Raw genomic sequence first — 26,591 nt, 5'->3', positions numbered from 1 at the left:
GTCACAGGAGACAAACATGTAGCCAGTCTAGGATTCAGGGTCGGGTAGAGAAGCCTCGCTGCACAAAAGGAGCTACAAGTCAGCTGCTGTCTCATGTCAGCAAGGTAATCGGCAAATAAGCAACAAAGTGCTATCCGCTTTGCTCTAACCTTCCACAAATGAAAAGAAGAATGGCTATTTCTTCACATTTGTATCCCAAATTCTGTGCAAATTTCCTCCTGTGGTCTACAGTAATCAGAACTGTGCAGGGCAGGGAATCCTCGGAATAGTAGTTCCAGCTTAGGTAAATTGCCATAACACAAATGCACTGCAAATTCATACAACTCAGTGCAGATAGAATGGAGCCTTTTAAAAATAGATAAAATGTTTTAGTTGACCTTTTACAATATGATACACAAATAGCCAGTGAACACATAAAATGGCATTCACTCTTATTAGTCTTAAGTAACTGCAGATCAAAGTTACAAAATAACTACTGACTAGTTTATATTAAAACAAAAAACTGGTAATATCAAATGTTGATGGGGATGACTTTTTCAGTTTATTTCAACTTGAAACACACAAAAATATTTTATCCATCCAATATTTTTTTTTAAAGATTTTATTTATTTATTTGACAGAGAGAAATCACAAGTAGATGGAGAGGCAGGCAGAGAGAGAGAGAGAGGGAAGCAGGCTCCCCGCTGAGCAGAGAGCCCGACGCGGGACTCCATCCCAGGACCCCGAGATCATGACCCGAGCCGAAGGCAGCGGCCCAACCCACTGAGTCACCCAGGCGCCCCTATCCATCCAATATTTTAAATGGACCTTTATATTATAGTAATAGATAATGTTAAAATGCTTTTATATCTTATTCTCTTAACTACCAAGTAGGGTGGGTATAGCTGTGGATAGGCAGAATAATGGCCTCCTGAAATGTCCTCATCTTAATCCTCAGAACCTGTGAATCTGTTAGAATGCCAGGCAAAGGGGAACTAAGGTTGCAGAGGGAAGTAAAGTTGATAATCACCTAGCCTTAAGTTAGAAAGATTATCCTAGATTTTCCATTGGGGCCCAATATAATCACAAAGTTCCATAAAAGAGGAAGAGGGAAGCAGAAGAATGAGGGTCAGAGAGATGTTACAGTGCTAACTTTGAAGGTGAAGGATGAAGAAAAAGTCAATAAATGTGAGCAGTTTCTGGAAGCTGGAAAAGGTTAAGAAATAGATTCTCCCCTAGAGCCACCAGTATGGAATGAAGCCCTGCTCTCAATTTGATTTTGGTCCCATGAGGCCTATGCAGATTTCTGACCTACAAAACTGTGAAATAATAAATTTGTTTTTAAGCTATTAAGTTCATGGTAATTTGTGATGACAGCCATAGAAAACTAATATGAGCAGGTATTATGATGTTCATTTTATATATAACAAAGTCAACATGGGACCCAAAAAACTACAATCAGTAAGACTCAGACGTGGAACAGGTCATGACTTTCTGATAAGGGAGTCATCTACATTTCCCTCTCAAAATTTCATGGACTTGAAATGCAAAAATATAACATCAGAGTATCTTAAATAAATACTTGCTCTGCGCAAAGATATGTTAACTATCCAACCAAAAATTTCAGTTTAAAGAATTTAACCCAGGACCTAAAGACATTAGAGCCTACCACACATACCAGCAATTTTAAACAATTTTAAATTGATTATGTTAATGAGTCTTCGCTAGCTTAGTGCCCAGAGTCTCAGTTTGTAAGATATCAAGTAAATCACCCTGACTTTTTTCAAGAATTAGAAAATGGTTCAAAGAAGTAAAATGCTCTATTTGGACAGTAGGTCAAGTGTCAAAGTTAATTTATCTTTTTGAAAAACTGACTTAATACATTAAATTACGAAGCAATCTAGAATATCCTCTAGGGCTTCTTATTCTCAACAACATAATTAAGTAAGTTAAGAAGTAAATATAGGGGAGAGAAGAGCAACTCTACATTTCAACTCCATGGGGCATAATTCACATCAAAGACATGTGAGTAGTGACCCTTAGAATTGTGTAATGCAGTGTTCCTGAGGGGTCAAAGATTAAAAAAAAATACTTTTTTAGGACTGTATATTTTTCTGCCTGTCATACTCATAAACTCTGTCCTTATCTGTAGATGGAAAAGGTAGCCAGTTAAGCACTGTGATTTATGGAAGGAAGAAGAAGACATCAGAAAGTATAAAATTCGACCTTGGGGCGCTTGGGTGGCTCAGTGGGTTAAGCCGCTGCCTTCGGCTCGGGTCATGATCTCAGGGTCCTGGAATCGAGTCCAGCATCGGGCTCTCTGCTCTGCGGGGAGCCTGCTTCCTCCTTTCCCTCTCTCTGCCTGCCTGTTTGCCTGCTTGTGATCTCTCTCTGTCAAATAAATAAATAAAATCTTAAAAAAAAAAAAAAGAAAGTGTAAAATTCGACCTCTTTTCTTTAGATTGAGGCTCTTTTAATTCCAAATAAATTTTTATTACTTTTGTTAATACTTGCACAAATACTACTGATTTATTATAGAAAAAAATTTAAAACACAAAGGAAAAAATCCATAATTCTATCATGTATAGGGGCTTCTTCTAGCCTCCTTTAGATAGTACATACCATCACCCATACTAGGTCTCTCCCTTGGTAGTTGTGACCTCTGTGGTCACTGAGATGATGATGTCTAAGGGATGTTACTGTCCTCCTGATGCTACTGTGGCCTCATAAGACAGGCAACGATACCACCAGTCAATCTCAAGGTACGTATTTTTTTACCATGACATACATATATATCAAGAAATCACTTCTTGGGGCACTTCGGTGGCTCAGTCAGTTGAGGGTCTGACTTTTAATCTTGGCACAGGTCTTGATCTCATAGTCGTGAGTTCGTGCCCCACATTGGGCTCCATGCTGGGCTTGGAGCCAATACACATTAAAGGGAAAAAAAAGAAAGAAAGAAAAGAAATCACTTCTCATAAAATAATATTTCCCAATTTTCCCAGGTCCTGCCAACACAAGCCCTACCCCTACAACTCTATTTTATATTATTTTATAGGGGTAGAATCTTTATCAGAAGAAATGAGAGGAGTCAGGAAACTTCATCCCCAATTTGAAAATGCTTGTGTGCAAGCATCACTTTCCATCTTCTTGAAAGTTCCTGGCCTCTAGTGAGGTTTAACATCTTCCCCAAAACACTACATCGTGATTTAATGATAACCCAATACCAAGGGAGTGGATAGCTGGGATTCTATGGCCAGGATCAGTACAATGGATATAAAAATATATTAAATAAAGACCACATCTCAAGTTGGAGAAGGTGAAAAGCCTTCTTAAGCAATAAAGAAAGATAGGTTTACATGAGTGGCCCAGTAGCACAAGGTTTAAAAAGGGAGCTTTAAAAACACCTAAATGTGAAAAACTTGAGAAGAACAAAGGGAAGAAAACATCAAAATCTCCCCAATCCCAACTGATTATTCTTTCTTTTAAACCTCTAGAATGTATTACTACAAATGCGAGAATGAAAATAAAATTATGATTTTTCCATGTTAATAAATATTATTCTCCAACATGAATATAATCTAATTCATGGATATAATGGATATAATTTGCTCAGCCAGTCTCAACTGTTAGACATTTAAAGCTTTCCCGGTTTTTGCTATTATAAGCAGAACTATAATAAATACACCTATATGTAAGTCTTTATACATCTTCCATTCTTTTATAAACTTTTGAGCTAAGATGTGTGCATTTTAAGGGTTTCATTACACATTGCATATATAATTATATGTTATATAATTCATATTGACTTCCCAAAAGTTAGTACACTCATTCCAACATTGCATTTGAATACTTGCTTACCTACAACTTTCCCATAATTAGGTATCAAAATTATGAATTTTTAACTAATTTGATAAGTATGCAGTGCTAGTGCCTTATTTTGCCCACTGGCCATAGTTTGCCAACCCCTGCTCTAAGGGATTCAGAAGTAGCACTTGCAGAAAAGCAACTACTAGGCCAAGGGAATGCAAGCAATGAAAAACTAAGGATTTTGAGGAGGGCAAGGGCTACCACAGGAATAGATGGTCAGAGGGGAAGAAACTTGCCAGAGGGCATTTGCCATCTGATCTGTATAAGTGTCCCAGCCAGGTAGGGAGATAGCTACCAGAAGGTGCAACCACAGCTACCACTGACACAGGGGCCAGGTGAGAGGCAGGAGCTGGTCCGTGAATGCCACTGGAGAGAGCCCCATTGGGCCATCTGCACACTGATCAACTGACTTCCACAATGAATAAAAACAAATGAGAATCAGAACTTGGAAGGGAAGTGCCTTCCTGCCACCATCACCTTGATAAGGTCCCTGCAGCACCATGTATTAACAAAGATTAATATCAAGCCAGTTGGCAGAGAAGAAATATTAACGGGGTTCAGTTCCAGTTTCACATAGCAGGGCATGGAATGTTGATTTGGGGCTGAAAGACAATAAATTAAAAACTGGTATATAGGTATAAGTTTTTCTGAGTAATCCAGCTTGATTCAATGGTAACACTTAAACAATATAGAAGAACAGAAACTTAGCATGTGCTTTTAATCTAAATATCAAGAGTCTTAACAGGACTTTTGACAGACTGTTAGAGTCACTGGTAAATATCCAGATTACCAACTATGGTAAATTGATTCTTTGAACAATTCCAATTCTTCACTTCACCCTTTATCAACATCTTTTGCCATATATCCTTGCAGTTCTCTTCCCTAAAAGGTCAGAATCCATCTTCTTATCAAGGTATTGCAACTTGCTTGAGTAATGAGATATAACAGATATGATGCAAATAGAAGATGGAAAAAAATATTTCTATGACTCTGCCTGCCTCTTGTCCTCTGCCGTTGCCATGAAAACATGTCTAGGCTAGCTTACTAGTGGACAATAGACACATAGAGTGAAGCCAAGTCCTCCAAAGGAACAAGAATCGACCAATAGCCTGCCAATGCCCCATCATGGGAGCAAACCTAACCAAGAACAAGAGCTGCCTAATTGCCTTGTGTAGCCAACCACAGACACCTGGGCAAGCCCTGCAAAGCCCAGCCCACACCAGGGAACACTACAGATTTATGAGCTAAATAAATGCTTATTGTAAAACTATGGGGGGGGGGTGTTGGTTGCTTGTTATACAGCATTATACTGTTAATAGGTAATTGATACCCAGCCCTTCTGTATGTTAATAAAAGAGAGTAATATTATTTATGCACCACACAGGTATATGGATAGTTGATGTTTCACTATGAAAGTTGAGATTGTTTCCTATTTTTCCACATTAAAAATATCCAACCTCGGGGCACCTGAGTGGCTCAGTCGGTTAAGCGGCTGTTTTTGGCTCAGGTCATGATCCTAGGTCCTGGGATTGAGCCCTGTATCGGGCTCCCTGCTCAGCGGAGAGCCTGCTTCTCCCTCTCCCTCTGCCTATTTGTGCTCTCTCTCTATCTCTTTGTCAAATAAATAAATAAAATCTTAAAAAAAAAAAAATCCAACCTCTGCTTTGAGGTAATGGGCAAGTGTATCGTAAGGTAGGAAAACTTTTCTCAGGAACAATTTTTGAAGTTTCTAGACATAAAAAAGTAAACTGCTGCAGGATCTGCTGAGGCATAAAAAAAAGAACCCAGCATTTGCAGGCTAGAGGAATGAATATTTCCTTGTATCCTTAATCCCTCCAGTTCAATACTCCCTAGCACAAGCATACAGACATCCAAACTCACCAAGATTAGTTTAGTCCACCACCATCTTCCCGGTGTATAAAAGATTACCCTGATATAAATCTCATGTACAACAGAGAAACATAAAAACTTTCTTCAACCCATTCTTAATAGGCCATTTCAGGGATGTCACCTTCAGTAGGGCACCTCTTTGCCACAGGTACTCCAGATTCTCATGCCATGCCCTGGCAGTCTCATGGCCTCCCAAACTTCATCTCTCTCCCATCCCTGATTCTTTTCATCCTGCCATATATCAAATCTACTGTATCTACAAAATGCATAACAATGGAGACGATAGTGACCAATAATTTAGGGGTAATTGTATCTTACCAGGGAGGAGACAGAATTGTAGACATCAGTAGTAGAAGAGGAAGGAAGCTGGGTAGATATCGAAAATTAGAATACCTCCTTGGCATCCTGAGCAAACACAGCCAAAGGAAGGGCTGGCTTCATGCACATGAGACCTATTCAGTTGCATAGTGCCCTGCAGTTAGAAGAACCCCAAACCTGGCTTCAGGCTGGGCTGTGACTCTTTCTAGGGCCTCTGCCTTTTCATTTTGCACTATATGCCACAAATTATGTAGCCACATTCATCCAGAGGTAATAGGTTGGTTTGTTTCTCATCAGATGTGTTCTGTCAGATACAAAAGAACAAATTTCATGTCTGAGAATCATTTTATGTACATTCTTCTAGATACTACTGACCCAGTAAGATACTGAACTCTAATCCTCTGGTATTTTAAGCCTCAGTTTTTTCTTCTCCATAATCATCCATATATCAGTGCATACACTCTTAAAGAGCTGAAACAGAATATTGGTAAAAGTCTAAAATTATCTCTGAGAGGGCTGTTTTGATTTCCCTCAAAACAGAAGACATTTACCATTTATAATCCAGTACCATGCGTACATGTACAGTGTACAGTTGGGACTGCTATATAAATCCTTATCTCCCTTGTCTTTGGTTCACATGCTGTTCTGTGACAGAGCAAATGGAGATCTAAAATGTAATTTTTCCCTAGAGGTAACATTTTATGTACTATTTATTAAACCTACGTTTTGTGTCAGGTATCTAAAAGAACACATAAAAATGGCCTCTTTCTAAAATAGCCTTTTCAATGACCTCTCGGTGTAGTAACTTTGTAACTCTTCCAGAGGCTATAAGCCCAAGGACTAGACTTTCCTAGAAGAGTCATTACTGCTACTAGGCAACAATGAAACTGCTCACTGGGTTTTTCCATAGCCCCTTTTGTTGTACTATGTTTTGTTCCTTCTCTTATGGAACATTCCCCCATACACCATCCACACTTATCACTATAAGGAAGAAAAGCCCAGCCCTTGAACCTTGGTTCCAACTACTTACAAATGGGTGAGGCTATCTACCTGTTTAATAAAATAATTAAATAAAATGACACACAAACTCCCATCCTTCTCAAAATATTTCTACCACTAACCTGCAAAAAAATCTAAAACTCCCAATTTCTAGATTCTGGTATTGAGAAGTTTTACCAGTATGATTCTGTTACAGTACACTGATACTTGAAAGAGCCAATATAATCTATATAATATTCACCAGGAAATAGTTAAATATGAAAATCTCTACTCTCCCCTGAGCATCTGTTAGATCTGTAGAAGCGGACAATAAGTCTTAGGGTCCATCTTCTTGCTACAAGTTAGAGGATTATATGCTTACACACCAAACAGGAAGTGACTATTTCAACAATCTTCTCATTAATATGGCCTCTGGAGCCTAACTGTAGCAGAGAATTCAGATCTTGGCAGAACACAAAAAATGCAGCCAACAGTAAGAGAAGGAAGAATCAGGACAAAGAGGACTTAGGCTACAGTGAAAACTGAAGGGCCAAAAAAGCCAAAATTTTCTCAAAAGAGAATTTTAAGAAAAAAATTTATTATTATCAGAAAGATAAAAAAATTATTATGTCCACAAAAAAAAAAAACAAAGAAAGAAATAAAAGAAAAGAAAACACTTTGAAAAAAAAATGACCCAAAATAAGAAAAAGCACTTGGAAATTAAAATTTTAGAATCAGGAAAAATTCAATGAACAATCTAGAAGACACACTAAAAGAAATCTCTAAAAAAAAAAAAAATTAAAATGAGATAAAAGATTGGAAAATAATTGAGAAAAGAGACTTAGAGGATTGTTCTATCAGATCTAACATCTGAATAATAGGAGTTACATAAAGATGGGACAGAAAAAAGCAGAGGGGATAAATTCATCAAAAAAGAATTGTTTAAAGAAATGTACAAGGTGAGATAGTCCCAGATGATAGAGGAGTATGAGACCTTAGTTTTGTCTGGTCCCAGGAATTCAGCTAGATAGCTATCAAATCATTCTAAACACCATGAAACTTAACTGAAGATCTAAGAAAAGAATAGCTTCAACTCTACAAACAGAAAGCAACCACTTTCTGCAAGGTAGGAGGTTAGACAAGTGACTCAGAGGCAACAAATGGGAAGATAAACTGTGGGTAGAGGGGGGAAGGGAGCCTCCATAAGCCGGCACAACAAAGTGATAAGCAGCAGAGCATAAAATCTAAACTTTTAGAATTCTGCTCCAGTGAGGGATATCCCTGCCTGAAAGGCGCTCAGGTGATGAAGTGAGGCAGATTTATAGGTGGGACAGTATGGTCTCAGGATCCCCAGGGTCACAGGAAGACCAGGGGTAACTGAGTGTGGAAGAGTTTCCAGGCATTGGAGAGGAGAAGCTGGCTCTAATCAGCAAGCCCAGGAGTGGGCTTTCAGCTTGGGGTTGCCAGAAACCTCCAACAACCATAGGTCAGTCAATTGCTCTACGAGCAGGGGCCCAGCAAGGGGCAGAACTGGGACAAGACTCTCCTTTTCTTCCCCAGGAGGAGTGGAGCAGGTGGAGTTTGCAGGGCTTGGAGACTCCAAGTGGGTTTGTGTGCCTCAGATAGACACACTTGGTCACAGGCTGGGTGAGCACACATTGTGGGAAGAGACCAGGGAGATAGGAGTGATTGACTGCTTTTTCCTGAAGGACCAATGAAGCCTGGGGCCCTGAGCTTTCTGCTCTGGAGCTGGAGATTGGGAGGTCACAATTTCCACTCTCATCTTCTAAAGTGGCACAGAAAGCCTTCAGGGAACAAAAGCCACAGAGAACAATCTGGAGCAGCTTACATAGCCTGGCCCCGTGGTATGGGCAGTGCAATTCCCCTCAGGAAAAAGATGCAGGAGAATCAGTACAACAAGCCTTTCCCCCAGAAGATTAACAAGAACATCTGGATAAGGCCAAGATTACTGATCTTAGAGTACTACAAAACATCAGTGCTAGGAAAAAATAGTATATAGAATTCATGATTTTTTCCCCATGATTCCTTAGCCTTTTTAATTTTAATTTTTTTCTTTCTTTTTTCAACAAGTTTATTATTTTATTAATTCTTTTTTAACTCTGAATTTTCATTTTTACAGTTACACTCTATCCACTCATTATATTTAATTTTATTTTTGTATATTTATATAAACTTTTCTATCTTTCCACTTTTGGGACACAGTTTCTTCTAACAAACAGACCAAAATATACCCAAAATCTAGTGTATGGATCTGATCTTCACCTGTCTGATCACCTTTTTTTTTTCTTGTTAAAATTTTTAAAATTTTCTTCTTTACACTTACATTCTATCCTTTCAATGTATTTAATCTTATTTTTGTGTGTATATATATATGTGTGTGTGTGTGTATTTTTTCTTTATAATTTGGGGATATATTTTCTTCTAACAAACTGACAAGAGTACACTCATAATATAGTGGATTGCTCTGTTCTCTTCACCTGTCAATATTCCTTATCTTTTTGTGTGTCTTGAAATGAAAAAATATTTCATTTTTAGAGTTATATGCTATTCATTCATTATGTTTAATTTTATTTATATATGTATATATGTTTTTCTTTCTTTATAATTTTTGGGATCAATTTTTCTAACAAACAAACCAAAATACACACAGGATCTACTGTATTGTTCTGTTCACTTCTCGGATGAGATATATATACATACATACATATATATATACATATATATACACATATATATGTATATATATATACATACAAACACACACATATTTGGTTTTGGTTCTCTTCTGATTTTTTTAGTGTGTATTTTTCTGGGGTTGTTGCTGCCATTTTAGTATTTTGCTCTCTCATTCATCTATTCTTCTCTGGATAAAATGACAAGATGGAAAAAGGTATCTCAAAAAAGAGAACAAGAGATAGTATTTATTGCCAGGGATGCAATCAGTATGGCTATTAGTAAGATCTCAGAACTAAACTTCAGAATAACAATTACAAACATACGACTTGGGCTTGAAAAAAAGTATAAAAGACACTAGAGAATCCCTTTCTGGAGACAAAAAAAGAACCAAAATCTAATCAAATCAAAATTAAAAAGGCTATTAAAGAGAAGTAATAAAAAATGGAGCCTCTAACTGCTAGGATAAAAGAGACAGAAGAGAGAATTAGTGATATAGAAGAGAAAATGATGGAGAATAAAGAAGCTGAGAAAAAGAGAAATAACTATAGAATTCAAGAGATAAGTGATACCATAAAACAAAACAATATAAGAATAATTGGGACCCCAGAATAAGGAGGGGTCAGAAAGTATACTGGAGCAATGTAGAGCAAAGAACTTCCCCTAATCTGGGGAAAGAAGAAGGGATTCAAGTCCAGCAGATACAGAGTACCCTCCTCAAAATCAGTACAAATAGGTCAACACTTTGACATATAATAATGAAACTTGCAAATCTCAGAGATAAAGAGAAAATCTTGAAAGCAGCTCAGGACAAGAGGTCTGTAACCTACAAAAGTAGAAACATTAGACTGGCAGCAGCCCTATCCACAGAAACCCAGGCAAGCCAGAAAGGACTGGCATGTTATATTCAGGGAGCTAAATGAGAAAAATAGGTAGCCAAAGAATACTTTATCCAGCAAGGATGTCATTCAAAATAGGAGAGATGAAAAGTTTCCAGGAAAACAGGAACTAAAAGAATTTGTGATCACTAAACAGCCCTTCAGGAAATATTAAAAGGGATCCTTTAAGTGAAGAGGCAGCACGAAAGTAATATAGACCAGAAAGGAACAAAAACAATATACAGAAACAGTGACTTTACAGGTAATACAATGGTACTCAATTCTTATCTTGCAATATTAACTCTGACTGTAAATGGGCTTAATGCTCCAATCAAAAGACACAGGGTATTATACTGGAAAAAAAGGCAAGACCCATAGGTATGTTGTCAGCAAGAGACTCATTTTGGACCCAAAGACACCTCTAGATTGAAAGTGAGGGGGTGAAAAACCATTTATCATGCTAATGGATATCAAGCAAAACCTGGGGTGATAATCCTTATATCAGACAAATTAAATTTTTAAACCAAAAATGGTAATAAAAGATGAGGAAGGATACTATATCATAATTAAAGGGTTGATCCACTAAGAAGATCTGGCAATTGTAAATACTCATACCCCTAACATGGGAGCAGCCAACTATATAAACCAATTAATAACAAAATTAAATAAAAACACTGATAACAATACAGTAACAGTAGGGGGCATTAACACTCCACTTACTGCAATGAACAGATTATCTAAACAGAAGACCAACAAGGAAACGAAGGCTTTGAATGACACACTGGACCAGATGGACTTCACTGATAAATTCAGAGTATTCCATCCTAAAGTAACAGAATTCGCATTCTTCTTGAGAACGCATGGAACATTCTCCAGAACAGATCACATACTGGGTCACAGATCAGGTCTCAACTGATACCAAAACACTGGTATCAAGGAATTATGCTTTGAAACTTGAACTCAATCACAAGAGGAAAGTTGGAAAGAACTCAAATACATGGAGGCTAGAGAGCAACCTACTAAAGAATGAATGGGCCAACCAGGAAATTAAAGAAGAATTTTAAAAATTCATGAAAACAAATGAAAATGAAAACAAAACTTCAAAATCTTTGGGATGCAGCAAAGGTGATCCTAAGAGGAAAGTATATAGCAATACAAGCCTTTCTTAAGAAAAAAAAAAAAAGGTCTCAAATACACAACCTACCCCTACATCTAAAGGAGCTGGAGAAAGAACAGCAAACAAAGCCAAAACCCAGCAGGAGAAGAGAAATCATAAAGATCAGAGCAGAAATCAATGAAATAGAAACCAAAGAACAGTAGAACAAATCAACGAAACTAGGAGCTCGCTTAACCAAACCCCTGGCTTAACCAAAAGAAAGAGAATGGACCCAAATAAATAAAATCATGAAAGAAAGAGGAGAGATCACAACCAACACCAAAGAAATACAAACAACTATAAGAACATATTATGAGCAGCTATAGGCCAACAAATTAGGCAATCTGGAAGAAATGGATGCATTCCTAGAGATGTATAAACTACCAGAACTAAAGAGAAAGAAATATAAAAGCTAAAAGACTCATAAACAGCAAGGAAACTGAAGCAGTAATCAAAAATCTCCCAACAAACTCAAGTCCAGAGCCAGATGGCTTCCCAGGAGAATTCTACCAAACAATTAAAGAACAATTAATACCTATTTTTCTGAAGCTTTTTTAAAAAATAGAAATGGAAGGAAAACTTCCCAACTCTTTTTATGAGGCCAGCATTACCTTGATCCCAAAACCAGACAAAGAACCTGCCAAAAAGGAAAATTACAGATCAATATCCCTGATGAATATGGATGCAAAAATTCTCACCAAAATACTAAACAACAAGATCCAACAGTACATTAAAAGGATTACTCACCACAACCAAGTGGGTTTTATTCCTGGATTGCAGGGGTGGTTCAATAACCCTCAAGTCAATCAACGGTATACACTACATTAATAACAGAAAAGACAACCATATGATTCTCTCAGATGCAGAAAAACCATTTGACAAAGCACAGCTTTCTGATTAAAACTGTTCACAGTGTAAGGATAGAGGGAACATACCTCAATATCATAAAAGTCATATATGAAAAGCCCACAGCTAATATCATTCTTAATGGAGAAAAGTTCTCAATTTTTCAGTCAGGAACATACCAGGGATGTCCACTATAACCACTATTATAGACTAGAAGTCCTAGACTCTGCAATCACACAAAAAAAACTAATAAAAGGTATTCAAATTGGCAAAGAAGAAGCCAAACTCTCACTCTTTGCAGATGACATGATGTTTTTTGTGAAAGACCCATGAGATTCCACCCCAAAATTGCTAGAACTCATATAGGAATTCAGCAACATGGCAGGATTAAAATCAATGCACAGAAATCAGTTGCATTTCTATACACTAACAATGAGACAGAAGTAATTAAGGAGTCGATCCCATTTACAATTGCACATAAAACTATAAGATACTGAAGAATAAACCTAACCATTGAAGCAAAGGATCTGTATTCAGAAAATTATAAAACACTCATGAAAGAAATTGAGGAAAACACAAAGAAATGCAAAAGCATTCCATCCTCATGGATTAGAAGAGCAAATCCTGCTAAAATGTCTATGCTACCCAGAGCAATCGACACATTCAATTCAATCCCTATCAAAATACCATCAAATTCTCTCACAGAGCTGGAACAAATAATCCTAAAATTTGTATGGAGCCAGAAAAGACTGCAAATATCCAAAGGAATGTTGAAAAAGAAAACCAAAGCTGGTGGCATCAGTATCCCAGACTTCAAGCTCTATTACAAAGCTGTAATCATCAAGATAGTAGTATGGTACTGGCACAAAATTAGACATATAAATCGATGGGACAAAACAGAGAACAAAGAAATGGACTCTCAATGCTATGGTCAACTAATCTTCAACAAAGCAGCAAAGAATATCCAATGGAAAAAAGTCTCTTCAATAAGTGATGCTGAGAAGATAGGACAGCCGTATGCAGAAGAACAAAACTGGACCACTTTCTTACACCATACATAAAAATAGACTCCAAATGGCTGAAAGACATAAATGTGAAACAGGAATACATCAAAATCCTAGAGGAGAACACAAGCAGCAACCTCTGTGACCTCGGCCACAGTAACTTCTTGCTACACATGTCTCCAAAGGCAAGGGAAACAAATGCAAAAATGAACTCTTGGGACTTCATCAAGATTTTTATCTTTTATTTTTATTTTTAGCTTTTAGCTTTTACACTGCAAAGGAAACAGTCAACAAACCCAAAAGACAGCTGACAGAATAGGAGAAGATATCTGCAAGTGACATGTCATAAAAGGCTAGTATGCAAAATCTATAAAAAACTTACCAAACTCAACACCCAAACAAATAATCCAATCAAGAAATGGGCAGAAGACATTAACAGACATTTCTCTAAAGAAGACATACAAATGGACAACAGACACACGAAAAAATGCTCCACATCATTTGGCATTAGGGATATACAAATAAAAACCATAATGAGAAATCATATCACACCCATCAAAATAGCTAAAATTAACAAGTCAGCAGACAATAGATTTGGCGAGGATGTAGAAAAGGGTGAACCCTCTTAGACTGTTGGTGGGAATGGAAGCTGATACAGCCACTCTGGAAAACAGCATGGAGGTTCCTCAAAAGGTTGAAAGTAGAGCTACCCTTTGACCCTGCAATTTCATTACTAGGTATTTACCCCAAAGATACATATGTAGTGATCCAAGGGGGCACCTGCACCCCAATGTCATAGCAATAATGTCCACAAATAGCCAAACTGTGAAAAGAGCTGAGATGTCCAGCAACAGATGAATGGATAAAGATGGTGTGGTTTACACACATAATGGAATATTAGCCATCAGAAAGTATGAATAGTTACCACTTTCATCCATCAAAGTATCAATCAAGTATGAGGAGAAAGCAAATGAAATTTTGGATAGGTAATAAATTTTAAAATTTAGGAAGCTGGCTAACTGAACATAATAAAATTTTTAAAATAAAATTTAGGAAGCCATGGAAGATGTGCCTCGGAAAAAAATGAAATAAAAGAAGAAGAAAAAAAAAGAAAGATGAAGACACAGAATCTAGCAAACAGTAAAGCCAACATAGGATAGAGCTGCAAAATGAGATCCTAGGATGACAGTAATTCATCAGGCCAAAAAAACAACTGATCCAGATAGAAAAAGTAAAATGGAAGGATCTCAGAGGGAAGTCTAAAAGTTCATGATATTGATAAACTGTTTGAAATGCTGAATGCTTGGAAATAAATACTGATAAGCATTAGATAGAGTCTTTGAAAACTGATAGTAGGTATGCTGAAAACTAATGCAAGAGAAAAAAAAAAGAAATTGTTATCAATGAAGAAAAATGTTTATGAGAAAGAAATAGTTATAGACTACTACTTGGCTTTGTAGTAAATAACATTTTTACCTTGATAATAAAGTAAAAAGTGAATACTGATTGGCCCCCCAACTTATTACATCAGAATGATAGTTGGTCAGGAAAGTAAAGTGTGGGTAAAGAATGTAAGATACCGGGGTGCCTGGGTGGCTCAGTGGGTTAAGCCACTGCCTTTGGCTCAGGTTGTGATCTCAGGGTCCTGGGATCGAGCCCCGCATCGGGCTCTCTGCTCAGCAGGGAGCCTGCTTCCCTCTCTCTCTCTCTCTCTCTGCCTGCCTCTCTGTCTACTTGTGATTTCTCTCTGTCAAATAAATAAATAAAATCTTTAAAAAAAAAAAAAAGAATGTAAGATACCAATTCAGAAAGACCTACCTTGATGGGAAATAAGCAGAATAATATGGAGGAAAATACTAGAAGGAAACACCAAAAGGAATAAAAATTGTTGCCTCTGGGTAAGTTGACAGAGTATTTGGAAGGGAAAGTCAGAAGTCAGCAATTTCTCATTTTTATGTTATTTGACTTTTCACAAGCATGAATTATTTTTAAAATTATGTGAGGATGGGGTCCCACCCCAGATGTCCCCTGCTCACTGACTGAGTCTGAGGCTATGGCCAGCCAGGTTATCAAGTGCAAGGCTAAAGTTGCCTGGGAGGCAGGAAAGCCTCTCTCTATAAAGGAGGTAGAGGTGGCACCCCCAACGGCTCCTGAAGTTCAAATTAACATTATTGCCACTGCAGTTTGCCACACCAATGCTTATACCCTGAGTGGGACTGATCCTGAAGGGAGTTCTCCAGTGGTCCTGGGACATGAAGGTGCTGGAATTATGAAAACTGCTGGCAAAGGTGTTACTAAACTGAAGGTAGGTGATACTGTCATCCCACTTTACATCCCACAATGTGGAGAATGAAAATTTTGTCTAAACCCTAAATAAACCTTTGCCAGAAAATAAGAGTCACTCAAGGGAAAGGATTAATGCCAGATGGTACTAACAGATTTACTTGCAAAGGAGAGACAATTTATGTTACATAGGAAGCAGCAAGTTTCCTGAATATACAGTTGTGGCTGATATCTGTGTTGCTAAAATTGATCCTTTAGCACCTTTGAATAGTCTGCCTTCTGTGGTGTGGCATTTCAACTGGTTATGGTGCTGCTGTGAACACTGCTAAGGTGGAACTTGGCTCTACTTGTGCCATCTTTGGCCCAGGAGGAGTTGGCGGCTCTCATAGGCAGTAAGGTAGCTGGTGAGTTCTGGATCATTGGTGTGGACATCAATAAAGATAAATTTGCAAGGGCTAAGGAGTTTGGAGCTTCTGAATGTATTAATTCCCAGGACTTCTGTACATCCAGGAAATGCTCATTGAAATGACTGAGGGGGGAGTGGACTATTCCTTTGAGTGTATTGGTAACATGAAAGCCATGAGAGCACTGCAGGCCTGCAACAAAGGCTGCGGTGTCACCGCTGTCACTGGAATAGCTCTAGAAATCACCAGTCACCCAATTTAGCTGGTTAACAAGCCACACGTGGAAAGGCACTGCCTCTGGAGGATAGAAGAGCATGGGAAGTGTTCTAAAGTTTGTGTCTGAATATATGTCCAAAAAGGTAAAAGTTGATGAATTTGTGACTCATAATCTGTCTTCTGACCAAATTAATGAAGCCTTTGAACTGATGAATGCAGGAAAGACCATTTAAACTGTTGTAAAGCTTTAAATTCAACAAAAAAACCATGTTCATCCTTGTACCTAAGACTTGTGGTCCAACTGGAACAGCCAGACAAGCAGGGAGAAGATCTTCTAAGTTCACAGCTTCTTAGATCTTCTCTACTACTACTTCCAGAGTAACCTACTCTAGGCAATAATATTTTTTATATAATTCATAAATCTTTAATCAAGGACAAGGTTAATACAGTCATAAATCTTTTTTTTAAAAACTCTCCTTCACATGAATAATTGCCAACTCATTAAGGAATATTCTAGGGGCACCTGGGAGGCTCAGTCATTTGGTGCCTACCTTCAGCTCAGGTCGTGATTCCAGGTTCCTGGGACTGAGCCCTGCATCAGGCTCCTTGCTCAGTGGGAAGCCTGCTTCTCCCTCTCCCATTCACCCTGCTTGTGTCCCCTCTCTTGGTATGTCTCCTTCTGCCAAATAAATATATAAAGTCTTAAAAAAAAAAAAGAATATTCTAATATAATAAAAGTAACTTCTGTGTAAAAAAAAATGTGTAAGAATGAATGAGACAGTCAAATTATATGTTCAAAAAATATTTGTGCCATTTGCTCTTTGCTTGGAAATGAAAAATTTTAATTTAGTGAAAACAGAGGATGAATACATTTTATAAAAACAGTATAATTTGTGAATTTCATTTATGCCATTCATTCTGCATTGACTGACATCTATCAAAAATATCTTTGCATTATAGAGGATATAATACTTCAGATTCAAGGGACAGTTTTTCTTAAAATTACTGATCTGCTTATATTTACATTTAATATTTTCATTGTTGTTTTATCCAAACTTATGAAAATGTTTACATTTGATAATGATAGGCCTATTAACTACTTTGAGCTGAACTACAAAAGGTAAAATAAGGTCTTAGGTTAGTCAAAAACATCAAACTATTAAAGTGAGGTTTCTTGTCCCAGATTGCTTAGAAAGGGACAACTATAAAGACTATGCAATTTACCAAGAAATTAGCATTTTATTTTATAAAACATGATGTCTTCTTTAAGTTTCTAAATAGTGAGTAAACAATACTATAGCTTCTGAAAATTCTTTTTCTAAACTGTGAAGTAGTTTTTTTTGTCACACAACTTTCTTTTCCCAAAGAAAAATCTGAGTATATTTCAGTGATCCAATTTGTAAGCTAAGCATTCCTTCCCTCTCTCAATTGTTCAAACAAATCCCCAATGGCCTCCCTGAGTTAAATTAGCAGAAGAATAATATTTCATGGCTCATTAATGCATAGAATCAAGTAGCAGATCCCAGATTAGCAGTGTAAAGATAGAAACAATGGGGTGTATCCCATTTTGTTAACTCCACAATGTGCCTATAGGCCTCAACCAAAAGATTTAAATTAAGCATTAAGCATATCTGTAAAGCAACTGGCTAACCAAAAAAATTTATAAAGAAATATTTTAACGGAAAGAACTAGTGCAACTTAAATTTTTGTCACTTTTTTAGTAGATTAACAATACCTATTTTTATTTGGGAACCAAATTTCTGCTGCAACTCAATTGCATTTCATGTTTACAAGCCCTCCTTTGCCTCTCTGAGCAGTAATAGTAATCATATTTGTATTCTATTCATATTTGAATATTTATGTTCAGGAGAGTTCATATTTAAGTCCTTACAGTCAGGTGACTTCTTCAGTTGCATTTTAAGGACTTCTAACTAAGAAGAGGTGTGCATACACCCAGGAGAAGCACAAGACAACCTTGGGAGATATGTAAAGAAAAATACTAGAACTTCTTCATCTATTTTTTTCTAAAAATAGAAAATAAGGTAAGACTCTATATTTAATACAGATATTATCACTGGCATCCTTGCTCAGTAAGTGTATCAGAGACCCCACATGTCATACAGTGAGCAAAACGTCCTCAAAAAAGAGTAAATAATCCAAACACAGAAGAATAAATGGTGGTGTCTCATGCATTCATTCTCTGATTTCAGCAGGTTACAACTTATAGCAGTTTACCTTACAGCAGTTTAGGAGGATTTGCAGATTATATTGTCAAGTTTATCTAAACTAACCTTCACAAGAAGAACAAATTACTTTAAAATATTCTGACAAAAACATCATGTGTTAAAGATAATGTTAATGACGCAAACCCATAAGTGAGTAAGAAAATGGCAGCACGGAGAGTTCTATTCCTGGTATATGTTCCTCATTGCTCACATTATGTGATAAAAACAAAGATGATCTAATTAAATCAAAGAGTTGGTCAAAAATTAAAAATTATCAAAACAACTTAAATTATTCTTTTATATTCACAATTATTTAATTATGGACATTATTGTGCATATATTCTTCATTGTGAAAACTAGTCATAAATAACATGCACCCCTTATAATTAACCTGACATTATAAAATACTGTTTTGTTCACCTTAGCCTTATTTTACATTTTTATATGGTTTCTGTAATGTATGAATTATGTTAGCATTATTTATTTCAGTTTTTTTATATTTATTATAAAGGCAGATTAGTGGATTAACAGCATGAACATAGAAACAGACTGCCAAATCCTACTACTTACTATTAACATGGACAAATTATTTAATCTCCTTATGCCTCAGTTTTTTTATGGAAAGTGGTGATAATAATAATACCTATTTCATAGGGTTGTTATGAAGAAAAATTTGTTAAAATTTATAGAAAAAGTTAAAATTTATGTTCAGTGCCTTGAACATAGTAATATCTATATAAGTATCTATATAAGTATATCTTGCATACTTATCTATATAAGTATCTTTATTATCTATATAATGAAATTAAAATGTTTAATATATATATAGGGATATATGCTTAGTTATTTTTACAGATGTGTATGCAGTCAACAAAGTTTGAAGCCCACTGTTCTAGAGAATCTAGTCACATTTGTTACTAGAGAACTTAAAGGTGGTCATAGTATATAGACAGAAAATTCCTATTCCATTCATGTAACCTAAACCAAGAAGACATATATTGTAATTTTACATAGAGACTCACTCTTTACTTTTCAAAATAGTAAAAGAAGAGCAGAAATAAGATGTTTAAAATAAGCAACAAGTTATATACCAATTGCATATGGATAATAGAATACTGTGTCTAGGATTCCCAATAGAATCATTCTATCAAAAGTACCTTATACTTATGTTTATATTGATTCATAATCTCTTAGCTCCAAAAACTGATCATAGAGACATGCAGGAGTCTTCTCAGGTAATAAAAAATCAGCATATTTGATAATTCAAACAATTAATGGTTATTGACGGTCAAAGATGGACAGAATGTGTGTGACTATTGCTTCAAGAGCCCAGTAGTGGCTGTGTATGCAAACTATTGCAATGCAATGAGGCAACTGTTCATAGGGGAGCATAAAAATGACATTTTGAGCATTACTGGCTGAAACTGGGAGGCTGAGAGGGCTTTTTAGAAGATATAGGTACACTGGAGATGGTACACCACACATACTAGCACAAGGCATGAGACTAACAAGACTTTAGAATTAATGTTGTTAATGTGTCCATCCTACTCAAAGCTACAAATTCAATGCAATTCTACCAAATTCCAAAAGCATTTTCACAGAAATAGAAAGCCCACCCCAAGATCTCTATGGAGCCATGTAAGACATCAAGTAGCTAAAGCAATCTTGAAAAAAAGAAAGAGTGGGAAAGAGAGAAATTATACTGCAAGGCAGGATACAGAGAGTTGAAGTCAATAGCAAGATATGTGAGGAGTTAGTTCTGCCTGAAAGAATATGGCTGGAACACTATGGGAGGTACAGGTAGAGTGGGGACAGAATCTGGTCCAGACAAGACTGAAAGCCAGGGATAAAGATTCCATCCAGTATAAACATAAACAATCAAAAATTAGTGAACAAACAGAAGGGTATTAGGAGCCAGGCCAGAAGAAATCAAACCATCTGAGGAACAAAAGTGGGATTAAGGGGCACCTGGGTGGCTCAGTCAGTTAAGCGTCTGCCTTCAGCTCAGGTCATGAACCCAGGGTCCTGGGATCAAGTCTCACATCAAACTCCCTGCTCAGGGAGGCATCTGCTTCTTCCTCTACTCCTCTCCCTGGCTTGTGATCTCTGTCTTTCTCTCTCAAATAAATAAATAATTTTTTTTTTTTAAAGTGGGATTCACATGAGAGACTATGGACTCTGAAAAACAATCTGAGGGGTTTGAAGTGGCAGGGGGGTGGGAGGTTGGGGTACCAGGTGGTGGGCATTATAGAGGGCACGGATTGCATGGAGCACTGTGTATGGTGAAAGAAATAATGAATACTGTTTTTCTGAAAATAAATAAATTAATTTAATTTTTTAAAAAAGTGGAATTCAGTCAAGAGAGTCTCAGATAAAAAAGTAAAAGAAAGATATGGGAGGACCTGGGTGCAGTTGGTTAAGCATCTGATTCTTGGTTTCTGCTAAGGTGGTAATTTCAGGGTCATGAGATTGAGCCCCATGTCAGGCTCCACATTCAGCATGGAGTCTGCTTTAGACACTCTTCCCCTCCTCCTCTGCTCCTCCCTCTCCCCAGAATAAATAAAAATAGATCTTTACATTAAAAAAAAGAAAAGAAAAGAAAGATATAGGAACAAGAAGGCAGGTATGGACATGACTGACATGGCTCCAGCCATGCCAAGACTGTCATTCAAAGGCAGTTAACCACAGTTATTCAGTTACCAACTGAAAAGAACCAATAGGAGAAACTGTGAAGAAAAAGGAACAGCAAAAGTTTACACAACCTAGAAGGCCTTTGCGTTGACAGTGACCTCTCACTGAAAGACACTTTTATTCTAGAGATCAAAAAGTCTCTTTCCAAAAATAAAAAAAGTCTCTTTCCTCTTTTCTGGCCTTCCTCCAAGGCTCCAGCGCCTAACTTGCCATTTCCCAAATACAGAATGTCCTTTCAAATCTCCAAATTTTTTCCTTCGGCTTCTATCTGTGCCTGAAACACCTCCTCTTCCAAGGCCAGGTACCTAAATATGACAGTTGAATTTAATTAAACTCTATTGATTACACTGGCTTTTCCTTTCGTAAAACTCAAAGTAATGACCCCACTGAGGTAAGTGTAACAAAGTTACGAGAAATTATCCTCTAAGGACCAATGTCCCCAGAAAAGAGTTTTGTGATCCCAGTAAAATGTTTACCAAAGTTATTGCTAACTTGGTTTCCGTCTCATAGGAAAACTGAAATTTCCTTAGTAAGAAATTAAAGAAGCAGCAATATCCCCAAGTCTTCACGAAAACAGAGGGTAACTTTCACACCTCAGCATCCACATCAAGACCTTGGCATTTATCATCCAATATGCCATTTCCCAAAACCACCAAATTATCATTGCCCTTTTCAGATGGGGCATCCTAATGTTACCTACTTCCCAGGCAAACTGTGGAAATGCCACATTCATCATTTCACATATTTTCAAGGTTGATAGCATTGGCTGAATTTGAGTTTCAAAACTTGGAAAACTGATTTTTAGATTTTTCACAGTTGTATGAGAAATTGTTTCCCTTTTTTTGAGAAACTGTTCTTTTTAAGACTAGAAAGATGAAAGCATAATTAGTTTGCTGAAACGGTTGAGTATCAGTGATTTACTCATATTGAGCTCAGCATGAAGATCGTGCTGTTCCTTTAACATTTTTTGACTGACAGGGCAGGAACCCCATGAGTCTGAACATTCTACATCAATAATAATAGGAATGTAACTGGACTTTGATGTTGAAGGGCCTAGAGCACCTGTGGGATTAAAATGCCAACTGATCATAGGCCAGTTTACACTATTTGATATTAACATAATGCCCAAGCCAACCATATATAGCTCATTTGATTTTATATGACATTATTCTCTCACTGAAGTGCTGCCATCTATTACAGAGAGCACAAAAGACCAAGGGCTTTCACATCAACTCCCAACACCTACACTAACACATTTTAAACTGGATATCCCCATTCTTATTTTGGTACTCTTGTCATTTCTGAAGTTCAAGTCGTGCCTGAAAGCTACTTTTTAAATATGCTCCTGTGGAATATGCCTCTGGTTGTGTTTTTTGAAACTAGGCCATTTTAGCTGTATCTTTGAATAATATAATAATCTGAGTTAATATTTACTTACTTGGTGGTAGGGACCATACCGAGTGCTTTTACTTAAGTTAATTTATCCAATCTCCATGCTATTATTAGACCCGAGAACTGAAGGTTAGGGTCATTAAATCATTTGCCCTATGTCACAGAGCTGGTGAGTGCGGGAACCAGTTTTTTAACTAGAGATAACTAGAGTTCATTCAGACTATTTTTAATGTTTGGAAAATGATTGTATTTATTTATAGTTGGAAAGACCTATCATTAACTTTGAGTTTGAATGTATTATCTTGACCCCACAGAAGGACTCCAGAATCACTGTGGAGCATATAATAGATTTAGATTAGTTACTCACTTTTTAAGGAATATAGTTTTGAATTTATCCCAATGGACATTATATAGTCAGTCAGATGCCTAGAAAAATCACTTCTGCTCCTTTGGCCACATTACTCATTCATCATTAGAAGAAGAAAACAAAAAATAGAACTATAACTTTCAACAAGGAATGATGATATTTAAAATGTTAAACCGATGTTTTCCCTAAACATTCTCTGAGCGAAATTTGATTCCTAGTGCAGCAGGAATGATTCAAATTTCAGCTCCTCCATTGGACCCTTCATGTATGTGACCTTCAACATACTACTTACCTTCTGAATCTCAGCTTCCTCCTCTGTAAAATGGAAATACTCTACTTTGTAAGGTAGGTTAAAATATTATAATAAGGAGAACTGGATTTCAAAAGCTAAAAAATATTTTAGCCATTTGTTATCATCATCAGGACTTCTAATTTTCAGAAAGCTTCTAAGATCCTCTCTCCTCATACACAACAAGGATTACACTGAAGACAGTTTATAAGATCATAAACTCTTTCTTTAAATAATTTGATTCGTATTGTATTTCTTTCTTTACATAACTTCTACAGTAAAACATAATTGTCTTTTCCCTCTCTTTTTTCCCCCTCTGAAACTAGGATTAGAAATTCTTCCCCATATGTCTTCATAGAATCTTCCCTCAGTAAGAGAAAACCTGGGTCCCCACTGATGTATGGCATTACATTCTTTAGTTTTATGTTTTTTACAGTTTCCAACAGGTCTTAGCTTTGATATTTTTGTTTTCATTATTTTTTGGTCAACTTTATACAAAAGAAAGGATATCAGAGCTGAGATAAAACTCTGTATTACATTTTTAATTGGTTACTAAAAAGGTTTAAGTGATCAGAAAGAAATAAACAAAATTTCATAATTCAAATTTAAAATAATAATAGCAATCATACCATACAATTTCATCTTAAATTATGCCTTGTAATACTAACTGATTATCATGTTCTAAGATGTACCAACTTGCAAGATTCAAAGTTCAGGTTGACCACTACATACCTATTAGAATGGTAAAAAAACAAAACACTGACAACACCAAATTCTCTTGAGGATGCCAAGCAACAGGGATTCTGCTTATTTATTGCTGGAGGAATGCAAAATTGTACAGCCTTTTTGACAGACAGATTGGTGATTTCTTTAAAAATTAAACATAATCTTACTGTATGATCTAGCAATCACACTCCTTGGTATTTACTCAAAGGAGTTAAAAACTTAAGTCTATATGGAAAAACTGCACATGGATGTTTATAGCAGCTTTATTCATAATTGTCCCAACTCAAAAGCAGCCAAGATGTCCTTCAAAAGGTGAATGAAAAAACAAACTTTGGTATACCAAAACAATGGAATATTATTCACTGTTAAAAAGAAAAGAGCTATCGAGCCATAAAAAACATGGAGAAAACTTAAATGTATATTACAAGTGACAGAAGCCAATCTGGAAAGGCTACATACTGTACTCCAACTATGTAACATTCTGGAAAAGGCAAAACTATGGAGACAGTGAAAAGATCAAGTGATTGCCAGAAGTTGAGAAGGAGGGTAGAATGAAAAGAGCAACAGATGATTTTTAGGATACTGAAAGTCGTCTGTGTGATACTATAATGGATATATGGTGGATACAGGTTATAAAATTTTATACTTTCATCAAAATCCACAGAACAAGAACAAAACCCATACATCACTAAGATGTAAACATCCTGATGTAAATTATGGACTCAGGGATGACTACAATGAGTCAATACAAGATCATCAGTTCTACTGAATATACTACTATGGGACAGGATACTAATAGTAAGGGAGGTTGTATGTTTGAGGATGGAGAGTAATAGAAACTGTGGACTTTCTGCTCAATTTTGCTGTGAAACTAAAACTACTCTAAGAAAAATAAAGTCCATTAAAAATTTTTCCAGTTATACTAAAATGTTTTCTAGTTTGTAATATGCCTATAAAGTGTTTCTCCCCTGGTAACTTATTCATTGGATTATGGATCTCAGTTCTCTGGGGATAACAACAAATCCATACAAAGATTCTATACAAATATATTTAATGTCTCTATTCTCAACTTAGCTGACAGATGTGCATAATTGTCCACATTCAAGTGTTCAGATTGTCCCCTAGTACTTAATGGACTGATGTTAAAGACTACAGAAGTTACTTCAGGAAAGTTATGTATAAACTTAATATTAGAGAGTTCCCCTCCATTTTTTTTCACTCTTTATCAATATACAGTCATTATGAGTCATCTTCAGTGTGCAGGCTTCTCAAATGCAGAGAGGCTCAAAGCAATATGTTCATCTCCTTTGGAAGCAATAAAGGACATAAAGCTTATTGACAGTCTCTCCTATCTAACCACATCCTAGAAAACTTGAGTTCATCTCAGATTAAGTTTCTAAGATTTATAATAACAATATACTCTAAAAAACAGTCCAGTCCAGTAATCCCTGGGAACAAAAAAAATAAGGAAATGGTTAATTCTTAGAAATACACCCTTTAAATGAAAATTGAAGTGGACAATAAAAAATTTACATTTTTTAAGATACTTGATTTACTCTTTGAAGCCATAACTACAAAAAATTAAGCAAAATTTTAGTTTTTAGAGAGACAGAAAAATATACTGAAATATAACACTTGTGTGTGATTCTTTTAAAAACATATTTGAAATCAAAATTAGAAGCTTTCTTTTTTCCATTAAAAAGGGGAACAGAAAAGGAAAATAATATATGTGAGAAATCTAGCGATCCAAAATAGCTGTTACATAATTGTGTTTATTATACTTGGCTGGCTGATTTGTTGGAATGTGTCACTCTGAGAGGGAACATTTATAATCTCCTACTGCCATCTTATGTAATAACTAGTCATTGCACAATACAAAAGGAGGAATATACATTAAGGAAAACCAAGAGAACTTTCTGGAAATTGTAGAACAACCCACATTTCTCACATAAAAATTAAATATCTATTGTTCTATTTCCTATGTGCTTACAACAGGATTTATTCACGTTTGGTCATGGAGCAATTATCATTAACTCCTTTCCTATTATTTTCTTAAACTTCCTATTCTGATCATATTTATACTATTTCTTATATATAGTTTACTGTAATGAAATACAAAAGCTGGTGATTAAAATGTATAACAATAAAACAGAAACAAAGCACATTTCTATTCATTTTGTTGTTTTGTTGTTTTTTGTTTGACTTTCACAATTTTATATTTTAAAGCAACAAACAAACTTTCTTACAAAAATCTATCCTGAATTCATGTCACAATTTTACATAGCAGAATTTTAATTTATTTTTTTAAAGATTTTACTTATTTATTCAAGAGAGAGAGCAAGAGCACAAGAGCAGGAGCGGCAGAGGGAGAAGGTGAAGCAAACT

At 36.2% G+C, this 26,591-nt stretch overlaps 2 long non-coding RNA genes and 1 pseudogene across 3 annotated transcripts in view; 2 read left to right on the top strand and 1 right to left on the bottom strand.

Annotated features, from left to right (window-relative positions):
- LOC116588314 overlaps window positions 1-26,591 on the bottom strand; it is a 105,655-nt gene that overhangs the window by 38,143 nt on the left and 40,921 nt on the right. The window contains exons 1-2 of one of the 2 annotated variants that reach the window (XR_004284883.1): window positions 17,068-17,109; window positions 12,511-12,582 (exon numbers count right to left, since the gene is read on the bottom strand). The exons of the other annotated variant lie outside the window; for it this stretch is intronic. This is a non-coding gene — a long non-coding RNA (uncharacterized LOC116588314). Of the gene's footprint in view, window positions 1-12,510; window positions 12,583-17,067; window positions 17,110-26,591 lie in introns of those variants that run through there. 2 annotated transcript variants of the gene reach the window in all.
- On the top strand, window positions 209-24,660 carry LOC116588317. The gene is made up of 3 exons (XR_004284886.1): window positions 209-220; window positions 6,968-6,975; window positions 24,587-24,660. It is a non-coding gene; the product is annotated as an uncharacterized LOC116588317 (long non-coding RNA).
- On the top strand, window positions 15,657-16,767 carry LOC116588308 (annotated as a pseudogene).

The sequence above is a fragment of the Mustela erminea genome, chromosome 4 (assembly GCF_009829155.1).
Source record: "Mustela erminea isolate mMusErm1 chromosome 4, mMusErm1.Pri, whole genome shotgun sequence".
NCBI lineage: Eukaryota > Metazoa > Chordata > Mammalia > Carnivora > Mustelidae > Mustela > Mustela erminea.
Note: the sequence above shows the minus strand (reverse complement) of the source record. Positions and strands in the feature narration are given on the sequence as shown.